Below are 14,118 nucleotides of genomic sequence, written 5' to 3'. Positions count from 1 at the left end.
TCATTAAGACTCACTTTCTGATATTTCAGCTTCTCAAAATCCAATAGTTGCATGCCATCCACACATTCTCCCCTGGGATTTCCCTGGTGGCCCAGTGGCTACGACTCTGCACTTTTAGTGCAGGGGGCCTGGGTTCAATTCCTGGTCAGAGAACGAGATACCTCACGCCTCAACTAAAGATCCCACATACCGCAACTAAGACTGAGCACAGCCAAAAAGTTAATATTAGACATTTAAAAATAAATGAATAATTAATTTAAAATACTTAAAAAATAAAATGCAGATTTTCGTGGCGGGGTTGACTAAAATTCCACATCAGGTAATATTTCTCATCAGTAGAGACTGGCTTATAGGATCATTCTCCAACCAATAATAAAAGTAATTTCTTGTAATTAAGGTTTTAAAAATCCAGGGGAATTTATTTATTTGCTTAATTATGAAATAGAGACAAAACTTGCTGTTATCTGAAAGATGGCAAAATACACAGAAAGGATAAACTCTAGCATGAATGAAAACATCTCAGTGCTCTACAATAAAAATCACAAAGGGTGAAACAAAGTCAAGTTTAGCCCTGAAGGAAACAGATGTCTGTTAACAGCAGGACATAATACCTTAAATATAAACATTTCTTATGTTCAAACCTCAGCTTTGGTAGGGAGATGACCTTAAGCACAATATGCAAAATTTTAAATATTTGTTTTTTCAAGAACTTAAAACGAGAATGGCAATGATACAGTACCTCACAGGTGGGCTATAAAAATCAAATGAAATAGTGTATGCAACGTGCTTAGAACAACCTTTGGCATAGAATAAGAACTCAATAATTCTTTAGCTTTATCAAGATGAATATCTTATAATCAGACAGTGGAAGACAAGAATCACTGTCTAATCATACCATTATTTCATTTAAATTAATTTTGAATGACTACATTTATCACATATTGTTCTGCTGGACAACATGGAGAAATTTGGGAAGGAGATATTTTATCTAATAAATCCAAATACTTTTGATAAGAAAGCAGCTTTTGATAAATATGTAGGATATGTGTACCAGAATATTTTCCAAACTAACTTCCCCTTTCTTATCCCTACCATCTAAATTGTAGCCAATAGTGAATACCATTGCTCTTTTACAATGTTACAGCTTTCAACAGCAATCAGCGTAAATGCAATGGAGACAATCAAGCAGCAGATAAAGTAGTAAAGTAAATATTGTCTGAATTACAGGGAAATAATGAATACAGAAAAGGAACTCTTCTTTTCTCCCTCCTCTGACCTCTTCATTAAATTAGACCAAATGTGTTTCTTCAAATCTTGAAAGACACCTGAAATTATCCTGATAATTGAGATATTATATATTCAAAAGTAAGTATAAATAAATGATATCATTACTAAAAGGAAGTATGGCAAAGCCATACAGAAAAAAAATGAAAATATTACTAAATGATCTGTCATTCAATATGCAGTACAGCTCATGTCTACCCTTGAACCTTTCAAAACCATCCCAGGGAAGCTCATCTTTTGTAACCTGTCTCATGGAAGTAGTTCTCTTCATAACTCAGGAAAAAGCCCCTAATCATTAGAGCCCTCCAATCATGGGACTATGTCCTGGCATGCATGCTCAGTCATGTCTGACTCTTTGCAACTCCATAGACTGTAGCCTGCCAGGCTCTTCTCTTCATGGAATTTTTCAGGCAAGAATACTGAAGTGGGTTGGTATTTCCTCCTCCAGAGGACCTTCCTGACTCAGGGATCAAATCCATGTCTTCTGCATCTCCAGCATTGGCAGGTGGATTCTTTACCCCTGAGGCACCTGGAAAGCCCCTAAAGTTCACCTACACTCAAAGAAAAATGGATGCCAATTGATTACCAACTAAGACTGTCCAATAAGAAGAAGCCAAGACCAAATAAAATGTAAAATTCCAAAATATACAATTTTGTGTTCTAATTTACTTGGAAGAGTATTGGCTCAAACTCATACAATGTTCTATTCTAATTTGTGGATGTCATAATTAGTTGTGCTCAGCTCTCTAATTCGCTCACTTCTTCACCTTCCCTAGCTGCTCGTCCTGCTTCAGCTCTGAATTGCTAACCGGCTTGCAGTGTGCCCCCAGAGCTTTCACACTAGGCACTTCCCTTTCGACATCTTTAAAAACAAACATAGCACTTGCTATTCTTTTATTCTCCAACATAAGTTATGACATAATCACCAAATCATTAAGGATGGAAACTTCAGTCATTTCTACTCTTCTTTCTTGACACGCACACCTAATGTGTCACTAAATCTTACTGATGTCAAATTTGTTCTTTCAGTACATTGCCGCACACACTACGCTCATTTTGGCTCTTACAATTTCTTACCTGCATGATTTTAATTGTTTATCTTTGTTTCCCGCATTTCTATTCTTTCTCTACTCAATCCATCCTCCACATTCTAATAAATCACAGGCAGGAGTACAATAAATGTCTCAAATATTGCCATTCAATTTAAAATACTAGTCTATTTCCCACTTCTCCTAAAATTATATATCATTACCATGGCTTAGTGTAAAGGAGATCAGACCTGGGTATTCTTTGGAAGGAATGATGCTAAAGCTGAAACTCCAGTACTTTGGCCACCTCATGTGAAGAGTTGACTCATTGGAAAAGACTCCGATGCTGGGAGGGATTGGGGGCAGGAGGAAAAGGGGATGACAGACGATGAGATGGCTGGATGGCATCACCGACTCAATGGACGTGAGTTTGAGTGAACTCCGGGAGTTGGTGATGGACAGTGAGGCCTGGTGTGCTACAGTTCATGGGGTCGCAAAGAGTCGGACACGACTGAGTGACTGAACTGAACTGAACTGAATTGAACCATGGCTTAGAGAAGGAAATGGCAATCCACTCCAGTATTCTTGCCTGGAGAATCCCATGGACAGAGGAACCTTGTGGGCTACAGTCCATGGGGTCGCAAGAGTCAGACTTGACTGAGTGACTTTCACTACCATGGCTTTTGAAACATTATTTATCTGAATCAGTCTCATCTCAACTTTTTACAAAATCACAACTCTGCTTTCCAAATGGTCTTGACTGGAACCTCTTCGGTGCTCCAATGACTAAGACTCCATGCTCCCAAAGCAGGGACGGCCCCAAGTTTGATCCCTGGTCAGGGAACAAGATCCCACATGCTGCAACTAAAGATCCCACATGTGGCAACTAAAGCTCCCACATGCCAAATGATCTTGACTTCCTGCTATACATTTTACCAATTTTTCCATGCCTGCTATCTCATTCTTTCTACCTTCTTTGGGTACTTAACTCCATTCATTTCTCTTTTAACTCATGTAGGTGTTCATTCATGTAAATTTCAGTGACTACAAGCTCATGCCAAACACTGAAGAGGCTCTAGAAACTTAAAGATATAAACCAAAGTTCCTTCCTTTCGAGAAGTCTGGAGTCAACGGAGAGAAAGAAAGTTTTTTGTAATGCACGTCACTAAGGCATGATGGAGCTGGCTGGGTGAGGCCGGGAGGATACAGGGTCATGCTGAGGATGCAGGGAGGGGTGTGCAGGGAAATGCCACCAAGCGACATGCCTCTTGTCATCAGGCGATGCCCCCACTTACCCGTTAGGGGCCAGCGCTCTGTGCACTTGCCGTGGCACTCACTATATTAGGTATAAATATTCCTGTCTTCAAACGCACCCTCAGTTCCTCAAGAAGAGATCCTGCATCTCAGTCATGTTCACATCTCAGTGTTTACTGCACAGTTTGGACCAACTATGGGTCGAAACTCTTCTAGTGCTGTTGAATGACTCCAAGAAACAATCCGAGGTTTAGATGTGATCTCAGAGAATATCACGTCACATCCAACAAAATATGTTCATATTTTGGCTATATCGTTGGTAGCAAAATCCATAATGATATTGGGTCAAGTACTGGTCTCATGAGGAAACTGAAACTCTAAGAGATTAAGTAAACTGCTGCTGCCGAAAGTCACATAATAAGAAAGTCTTATTTGTCTAAGTCAAACCTTCGACAGTCTAGCACTATGATCCATATTTGACCACATTTAACAAAATATTATATGTATATATGTATATGTACACATACGTATAATATGAAATTATTAGAAAACCATGAAGCTGAGAAAAATAGGTTTATGCAGAAATGAAAAACTGAAGACTCGTCCAGGTAGACTGCAACAAAAACCTAGCATAGTGCCGATATTCTCTGAGAGGAACGGAGCGTTCCCCTGCACATTTCAAAGGAAATGCCTAAACAACTTTTTTCACTTAAATATGTACTAGAAGTTATGGCCTCAACTTATTTTTTCCTGATGAGGACAGAGATGTTACACTGAAAATAACTTGAAGCTATTGAGGGACTTTTCTAAAACAAGGGTACCTTTTAGGCATAAAAGAACATGTCATCCACAGATAATGAAACAACACAACAAAGCACATCCTTAGAAGCAATGTGCCTTAAGTTAACAAAAAGCTGGGCTTTACTGTGGACTACTTTATGATCTAGAATGGAACATATAAGTTGTTAATGGAGGAAAAACTGATACACAACTCAAGCTAGACATGAAAAGGGTAGTCCGAAGAACATACATGCCAACAACGACATTTGAACAGGAAACTAAACACTGAATTTATTCATAGAATCATTACATTTTTCCTATGTCAGGGCTCATAAACAAGAGGGACACAATATCTGAATTTTTTTCTAGAAAATGTGGGATCAGACCAAACAATGGGGCTGGTACAGTGAGGAGGCATAATGAAGAGCCTAGGGACCCAGCAACCTGTGAGTAGAAGGCAGTAAGGAGTTAGTAGAAGCCAGTGGTGCCAAAAGCTGGCACTTTATACACACTGCCTATAGCTGTCAAGGAAAGAGGTATGTGGCCACTACTCAGGTAAATGAAAGAAGGAATGGGGAAGCAGAAGCAAGAGCAAGAACCAAGGGGATAATGAATGGAATGGACAGAAAAAATGATACAAATGATAAAACAGTGGTCAACAGAACGTAAGCATGGTTGTTTACTTTTTGATGGTAATTTTCTTTGAATTTAAATTTGGGATAAACCTTATTTATCCCAAGTATTATTTGAAAATTTAAATAAAATAATAAAATTGTAAATATTATTTGAAAATACTTATTAAAGGAAAGTAATATGCCCATGCAAAAAACCTAAGAATAATTTTCTCACCAGTTAACCAATTATCTACCACAGCAGATCTCTGCAAACCTGACTCATTTTCATGCTGTGGAAACTCTCTGTGTCAGACTTTACCTATCATTGCCATGACAACCCTCATCTCTGCTTTCCTAGCTCATCAGCACCGCCACTGACCAGTCTACAAATTCAACTTTGTTTGCCCGCCAAATCTGCTAAAAGTAATACGGTTTCAGACTGCAACAGCAAGCATAATATGTCTGGGAATGTTTTAAGGTAATAGGGATCTCTGTATCTCATTTCTCTTTGAATCACTTAGAGAAAATCCTTGGGGCTTTGAAGTGCAAATTTCAGAAGGAAAGTTCCAAGGGAATAGAACAGTCGTCTGATTTGGGTTATGATCAATAGACAACAGAATAGAAGTGACATATGTACGACTAATATGTCCTTCTGCTTAAAAGCCAAGTTTAGCTCTTCTGTGGCACATGGCTTGCTGATTGTGAATAGTCCCTTCTGTATCATAATCACTCTGTAATCCTTGTGGTCGTCTGGGTGAAGTGAGGTGTCTGAAATGAGTTGGAGAGGGAAAATGCCATCAGGATGTACTGAAGCAGAATTTCAAGCAAGTCAGCATAGCTGTGGAATGGTGGGAAGCTAGCCAAGTGAGCAAGCAACAACAGACAGCATAGCTCTTTTGAAGCAAAGGCATCAGGGAGTTATGCCATGGAGAGGCAGAGGCTTACAGAGTGCCAGATTCTACAAATAGCTATTATTGCTGCAAACAAAAATGCCACCATCCCATGCACATCTCTGGAAAGGATCGCAAGTTGCTATTTTGTTGGAGTTGCTGCCATATTTATGTATAAAGATGGCATTCACATAAAATCAAATGATATAGAGAGATAGGTACATACATACATACATATAGAAATAAAGTATCAACTTTTTGAAGGGGGAAGGGCATTACTCTACTACACAATATCTTACTCTTCTCATAGGATATGGACTCACTGTAGGGAAGACAGGATGTTTTACACACTATGTATTTACAATATTAGCACAGCAAATTAATAAATACTTGTTGAATAAGTAAGTGGCAAATACAAGTGGAGATTAAGTCATTCTGTGAGTTCACTTTGAGTATAGTTACATGAGCTGCACTTAAATAGCTATAATGGAAGACAAATTATAAAATAGAAAGACATTTTTGGTCAACAAAATAACAGTGTGAGTGTTTTCCTGATAACTATTTGATTGATTCTGCACATAAATAAATACTAAGAAGTATTAAACTATGGGCAAATTGTGAAAAATCTTGGAAAATAAGAAAAAAACTTAGACTATAATGTTTTCTTAGTCAAAACATATAGATATAGGATGTTATAATTTGAAAAGCATAATACTTTTTGAATATGCTATAAGTTAAATGTTAGCGTTTGCTAGGAGATTTTACCAAAAAGCCTCATAACTATGGACACTTAGAAAAAAACATAAGAATGCAAAATGGAGATAAAACATATGCTTTTTGTTGTTGTTGTTCCTTTATTGTATTTCTTGAATGTTTCTCTGACTCGGATGATACCATTTCTCTTTAGGACAATTTTAGTGGAGGGTGGATGGTGGTCTTTGGATGTTGGGACATCCAAAGGTGTGATTGGGTCTAAAGGTGATGGGCTCAGAGGCGATGTTGTGATTGATCAATGTATAATCCTAGATAGTCCGTAAGACGCCTTTGTGGAAATTAGTAAACAGCACCCATTTCTGGATATGGGTCTGCTTGGGGCGCCTGAATGGGCACGGAATCAGCTCTCCTTCCCTCAGCCTAGTGTCCTGGACATCACAGCTGTACACAGCAGCCCTGGCGAGAGGGAAGCTGTTGGTGACTGCAAGCAACTGGTCTCTGAAAAAAGTCAGAGACACATGTGTTAGGAAGAGGGAGTCATTGCAGGAGAAAGAAATTCAAGGTTTTTCCTTGAGTATTTAGCACATCAGTCACAGGTTCCAAGTCATGAGAGCACTTTACACACAGCTAACTGACCAGGTCAGTAACAGGAGACATTGGGGAAGAACAGGAAATGAGTCACACACTTCCGGCTGGGGGGTGGGGGCTGAAAAGGCAGATGTTTATAACAGAGGTAGAGGGAAAGAAGATAAATCATTGCCTTTTTCATCACTGTCAATTGAACGGCATTTCAGGCAACATGGGAAAGGTGAATTTTAAAATCCATAACCAGGAATGGTGAAATGTGGGTGATACAGTTCTATCCCTTAATTAAATTTCTTAATATAACTAAACTGAAAGCACTTACAATATGTGGTGTAATTAAAGTCATGATCTCTACCTTTGTGAAAGGTGTATCAGCACAGTGGTTATGTAACTGATGAACAAGCAGTCATTGAACTTCTACACAGAGCTCACGAACCTGGGCAACGCCTCTTCTCTAGATCACTGCTTTCTTTATCTTTAAAACAAAAAGGCTGAATGAGATGAACTTCAAGGTCTCTTTCAGATATAAAGAAAACACATGCCTACAATGTAAATATACCCGAGGCTCCACATGGACCAGTCTCAAACGTATCATATTCAAAAACATGCAGTCCAACAATTAATCATTAAAATAACAAAAAATAAAAATACACACCTAAACACTTTTCTCTACCTTTCCAGGAAAGAGCAAGATGAGGAAAGGTATTCTGTCTGTACAGGAAACTTCTTTAAAAATCTTTCTTCTCTTCTGCTACAGCTTTCAATATTCTCTGTACAGATGGGAGCTAATCCTGGAAATTCTCTCCCACTCTCAACTTCTCTCCTGAACACCCACCTAGACCAAACAGCCTCTCTCCCTCGCTCTCTCTCTTTACTTATTCCTCAACCTTTCCCTTGAGCCCTCTTCTATACACATCAGATCAACCAAATCACAGGCTGGGGGGATGAGAGTTGAAGCATGGAGAAATTGCCCTTACATGAATATCTTTGGTAATTATTATATGTCCCTACTGTGACTCTCAAGTTTTCAGTTTCATTTCTTGAAAAATAAAAGCCTCAAGAAGAAATGTAATTTCGTTTCATACATTTTCCATTTGACAGTATTTGTTGGGGTTGAAATTAGAATACTGGGAGCCTACAGTGTAAAGATAATAGAAAGACAACATAATGCTATCTGACCAAAACTTATTCAATCTTTTGTTTCTAGGTGAAAAAAATAATCAGATAAAGTCCTTGTCCTTGTTTTAACATTAACCTATAAACTCTTTTATTCTTTCATCTTTTAGTATAAAATGCAAATTAAAGTTTAGTTACTGAAAAACTGGTACAGATAGATGAAATATAGCTTTTCTTTCTTACCACCAAAGCACATATCTAAACTCTGATTATCTAGACAAGAAAAATTAGTAATTTTCAACATGTTTTAATATTCACACATTTCAGATAGAAAAAGCACTGCAATGGATAATTAAAGTAACTGAGTCTACGACAGTATTTTACCTAATTAATATATATAATTTAATATGCACAGAAATCTTTTTTAAACATTCAATTTAAATCACTGCACTGCAGTGTATCCCTTGCATTGCCTTTGGAGTGAATCAGTATGGAGTTTTCCAAGGAGTCTAGGAATTGTGCAGAATGTTCCTGAAACACTTTGCGCTGCTCAGATGAAACGTGCTATTTAAATACAAAATATCCTGATAATTTCAATGTTGACAATGCCACTCATCCCATGACAACACCTAACTCAACCTGACTTATTTGATACTTTGAGGTATAATCCTTAAACTAAATTTCTCTAATAGGATGTGTATATCTTTGATACATACAACAAGTTCAGGAAAATATCATCAAAAGAGGAAGATTTCAAAAACATTACATTTTATGTCTGTAAAACTGAAAGTGAAAGTGAAGTCGCTCAGTCACGTCCGACTCTTTGCGACCCCATGGACTGTAGCCTACCAGGCTCCTCCCTCCATGGGATTCTCCAGGCAAGAGTACTGGAGTGGGTTTCCATTTCCTATGTCTGTAAAGATGAGACTAAAAAGCTGGCTTAAAACTCAACATTCATAAAAAGAAGATCATGGCATCCGTTCCCATCACTTCATGGCAAATAGATGGGGAAACAGTGGAAACAGTGACAGACTATGTTCCTGGGCTCCAAAATCACTGCAGGTGGTGATTGCAGCCATGAAATTAAGATGCTTGCTCCTTGGAAGAAAAACTATGACCAACCTAGACAGCATATTAAAAAGCAGAGACATTACTTTACCAACAAAAGGTCCATCTAGTCAAAGCTATGATTCTTCCAGTAGTCGTGTATGGATGTGAGAGTTGGACTACAAAGAAGGCTAAGTGGTGAAGAATTGATACTTTTGAACTGTGGTGTTGGAGAAGCCTCTTGGGAGTCCCTTGGACAACAAGATCAGACCAGTCAATCCTAAAGGAAATCAGTCCTCAATATTCACTGGAAGGACTGATGGTGAAGCTGAAGCTCCAATACTTTGGCCACTTGATGTGAAGAACTGACTCATTGGAAAAGACCCTGATGCTGGGAAAGACTGAAGGCAGGGAGAGAAGGGGATGATAAAGGATGAGATGGTCAGATGGCATCACTGACTCGATAAACATGAGTTTGAGCAAGCTCAGGGAGTTGGTGATGGACAGGGAAGCCTGGTGTACTGCAGTCCGTGTGGCTGCAGAGTCGGACATGACTGAGTGACTGAACTGAACTGAAAGAGCAGAAAGTCTCCCCATTAGGAAGGAAAGCACAAGACTAATTGGGCTTCCCTGGTGGCTCAGCTGGTAAAGAATCCGCTCGAAATGCAGAAGATGGGGTTTGATCCCTGGGATGGGAAGATCCCCTGGAGAAGGGATTGACTTCCTATTCCAGTATTCTTTCCCGGAGAAGTCCATGAACAGAGGAGACTGGCCGGCCACAGTCCATGAGGTCGCAAAAGATTTGGACTCCACTTTAGAGACTAAACAACAAGAAGAGATATTTGTTCCTAAAGAGATTGAAAGGGTTACATCCCCCAAAAATAAAATACCTGGGATGTTCTTCTTTCTTAATATCACACAGACTCCCTGATAATGCCTCTGAACTGGTGGAACAGCACATACGGTTATATATTTTCTCTTTAGTTTATATTTTCAAGTGGCAAAGAAAATTGAGGCCTAGGGAAGCTGGCTGCGGGGGGAGTTATTCTCTACTGAAACGGCATTTTCTGTTTAAGTAAAAAAAATGTAGATTGTGGAGAAGTGGTATCCACTCTTCTAAAAATTCATTTTTATTTAAAAATACATTTTAAATTTGAATAAAATTCATCCTAAAATGACCAACTATGGTATGTTCTCTTTTTGATTCATCTTAAGTTTTATTTATATAATATCAAAAATAATATAGTATGCTTTTCAAAAATAAAAAATAACTGATAATGCTGATAAATTTTCACTATATGTCTATTTTGGTTTCTTCAATTCCTTCTCAACCATCCTACTCCCAAAATCATCTGAGGTAATCATTGTTATGAGTTTGGTGAATATTATTCCAGTATTATTAAAGTAATTTTATTATAAAATATTTTCTCATGTGAGAAAATATTTCCCAATAAATGTTATTAAGATGAGAAAACCTTATTAAGATGAGAAAATAATATCAGTCTATTGCAATTTTAATATGTTTTCTTTTTCAATTATCTGTGGGTTATCAAATTTTCCATCATGTAACTTGTAACATTCTCAGTAACTCTGAATTCATTTCTCGTCTCAGGAGCAGGAGAGTGTAGGTCACAACACAGCTGTGTTTACACCGGAAGCAGAGAGGTTTTCCCAAGAGGGATCATCCCGGAACCTCCCCCCAGGGCTCTGGGGTCCTTAGCCACTTTTTTCAGACCTCACCCTGTCCTTCATTTCTGCAGACCTCAGAGTTTGACTGGCTGAGTTTTCTCTGACTGTCGCTCAATCTCACAATCCTTCTCGTGCATGCTAGACTGTAATCCTAGGTGATTCATCACTGCACTGTGTAAAGGTACAGCATCCAGAAATAGTCACAGCCTATAAAATAAAAACTGCAGAGTCATCAGAATGTTTCAGAAGATGGGAAATCCCTGTAAGAGTGAATCGGTGGCATCTTCTCTGGCTCTGCTTCTCACCCTCCAAGTCCACACGTGACCTCCATCCACCACTATCTACCACCAGATCACAAGTAGTTCCCAGGAACACAGGAGCCAGGGATTAAAGGCCTATGTTTAAAGGTGACTAGGAAAGAAAGTCAAAGATACTCAGATACTAAGAGACAAAAACAAGTTTTGAGATAAGAGTTGACACAAATTAGTGTCCTGGTCAGGCAAGACCACAGCTCAAGACTGTACAGAGGAAATGGCCCATGGCAGTTTGAAACCTATAGTCATGTGCAGATGCAAGAGTTGGACAATAAAGGAGGCTGAGTGCTAAAGAACTGATGCTTTCAAATTGTGGTGCTAGAGAAGACTCTTAGAGTCCCTTGGACTGAAAGGAGATCAAACCAGTCAGTCCTAAAGGAAATCAACCCTAAATATTCACTGGAAAGACTGATGGTGAAGCTGAAGCTCCAATACTTTGGCCATCTGATGCAGAGAGCTGATTCATTGGAAAAACCCTGATGCTGGGAAAGATTTAGGGCAGGAGCAGAAGGGGACAACAGAGGATGAGATGGTTGGATGGCATCATCAACTCAATGGACACAATTCTGAGCAAACTCTGGGAGACGGTGGAGACAGAGGAATGCTGGTATGCTACAGTCCATGGGGTTGCAAAGAGCTGGACACGACTTAGTGACTAAACAACAACAAAAAGCTTAAACCTAAACCATCACTGGGAAAAAACGATCCATGTTATAGAGGTGAATCATCATGTACCTTAGCTGGATGCAAGTTACAAAGTTAAGCTTCAGTATCTGGATTTCACACTCACTGTATAATCTTATTATAATCTGGATGTCTATGCATGGTTGCTTACAAGAAACATTGAGCTGTGTGAGTCTAGGAACACTTAACTGAAAATGTATGTATGTTTTTATATGTGTGCATATATGTATATGCATAGGTGTTTACACATACATGTGTATATTCAGTCTTTTAAGCTTGGTTAATGGGACTCATTACTAAGAGTGGGTAAATTCTCATATGCCCACCTCAAGTTTCCGAGACTATAAATTAAGATCCAGATTCCAGATTGTGATAAATTTTCAAAAATAATGAAGACCACCTGGTCTTCTCAGTGCTATTTCTGCTGTAACGTATTTTATGACTGTTATCAGAAGTAACTATAACCCTCCTGTGGAGACTTAGACCCACTTAAACAAACCTAATAAGGAAAAGTGACATCAGGAAGGTTAAGTTTTGCATATCCACCCCCTAAAGTCAGGGAAACAGCAGTTGTAATTTTAAAAAATGTGGGATGCTTGCTCTCCCAATAAAGTATGCCAAGCCTCCTTTACTTCTAAAGAACACACAATCAAATTAATAAAATAAGAGCTATCAATAGTTGAGATCTTATAGGAAGTGAAAAGTCCATAAATATGCATTGGTCAGTAATCAAAATATCTTCCAGCAAATCTTTTGAGGTAATCAATATTATTTGTATTTTTATTTTACAAATAAAAATATTATGTCATAAAACATTAAGAATCATGTCCAAAATTTATAGCAAGCAAGAATAAGAAAGTCTGAACTGGAAGCCTAATCTGCTTCTAAAACCAGTGTTCCTCACGGCCATGCTGGAGGCCAGTGGGGAAGATCCCCTCTCAGTGGGCATCCCGCTTGGGGGCCCTCAGAATGTCAGCACTGCTTTATAACTTAAATGATAAAGTGAACTTGAAGAACTCTGCTCAACTTCCACAAATCACCACTTGAAGCATACTACTAAATAAAAATAAAGCCCAAATTAAAGTGAAGTCTCTGCGACTCCCTGTTCTCTATATGCTGTGTATTCTGTGGTCACTGTGTCATGGCTGACTCTTTGCAACCCCATGGACTGTAGCCCGCCAGACTCCTCTGTCCACAGACAAATTATCACTAATCTCTGCCTCCTTCATCAACTAAGTGGCCTCCTCAATATTGTCTCTTTACAGAATGAGTTGTGGATTATGGTGCCACTCAGACAATGGCCTTGGGCCATGGAATGTCACTTCCACAGACATGGGATTTTTACACATCTCTTATGGTCCTACATTTCCCTCAGATGCCAGGTGTAGGCTTCTGATACACTTTGGTTTGTCCAAGTGACTAGAGAAGCTTAAGGCTATCCTTGACGTATTCATCATTCCATGAACCACCTCCCTACATTCCCTTCTGATTCAGTAGCTCTTGGTGATAAAATCTTCCTTCTACAGATGAAGTAGCATGACTCTAAAGAAACAAGGAGCAAAGAACAGCACTTGAGAACCAAGAAGATTTTGGAAACCAAGGATAGCAGTTGAGCATCACCATTTATGCATCTCAAATAGAGCCAGAATCTGGATCACATTGCTTAAGTTGATGAAGTTGACTCTACATCTCTAATGAGACTACAATTTTATATCTTCACATTGTTTGCAATGATTACCAATCTCAGGATGAAAATGGAACTTAGGAAAGCCTAGATCATAACACATGTCATTGTCTTTAGGTTCTGGTTATATTCCAAATTAGCGGTCAAGAAGAAAATATGTATTTCCATTAAAAACCCTAGCATTAATTAAGTAATCACAATGTTTATACGTTTTCAGAACACATCAAGTTTGATCGCCACATATAAAATATCCATGACTTCTGTTAACAACCCAATATTAGAAAAACATAATAAAAACCACAATCTAGTAATGTTTAAGGCTAACACATAGAGTTTATATCTCACTTATTTTAATTATATTATTAGTCTATAGTATCATAATAAAAGTCATCATTAATCTCATATTAATTATTTAAAACATTTTAGTGTTTGAAT

The 14,118-nt window shown here is 38.4% G+C and overlaps 1 protein-coding gene across 2 annotated transcripts in view; it reads right to left on the bottom strand.

Annotated features, from left to right (window-relative positions):
- NETO1 (neuropilin and tolloid like 1) overlaps nt 1–14,118 on the bottom strand; it is a 103,800-nt gene that overhangs the window by 81,003 nt on the left and 8,679 nt on the right. The window lies entirely within an intron of this gene.

Source organism: Bos mutus, chromosome 24 (genome assembly GCF_027580195.1).
Source record: "Bos mutus isolate GX-2022 chromosome 24, NWIPB_WYAK_1.1, whole genome shotgun sequence".
In the NCBI taxonomy this organism is placed as follows: Eukaryota; Metazoa; Chordata; class Mammalia; order Artiodactyla; family Bovidae; genus Bos; species Bos mutus.
The sequence above is the reverse complement of the archived record's forward strand: the minus strand, read 5'-3'. Positions and strand labels throughout refer to the sequence as shown.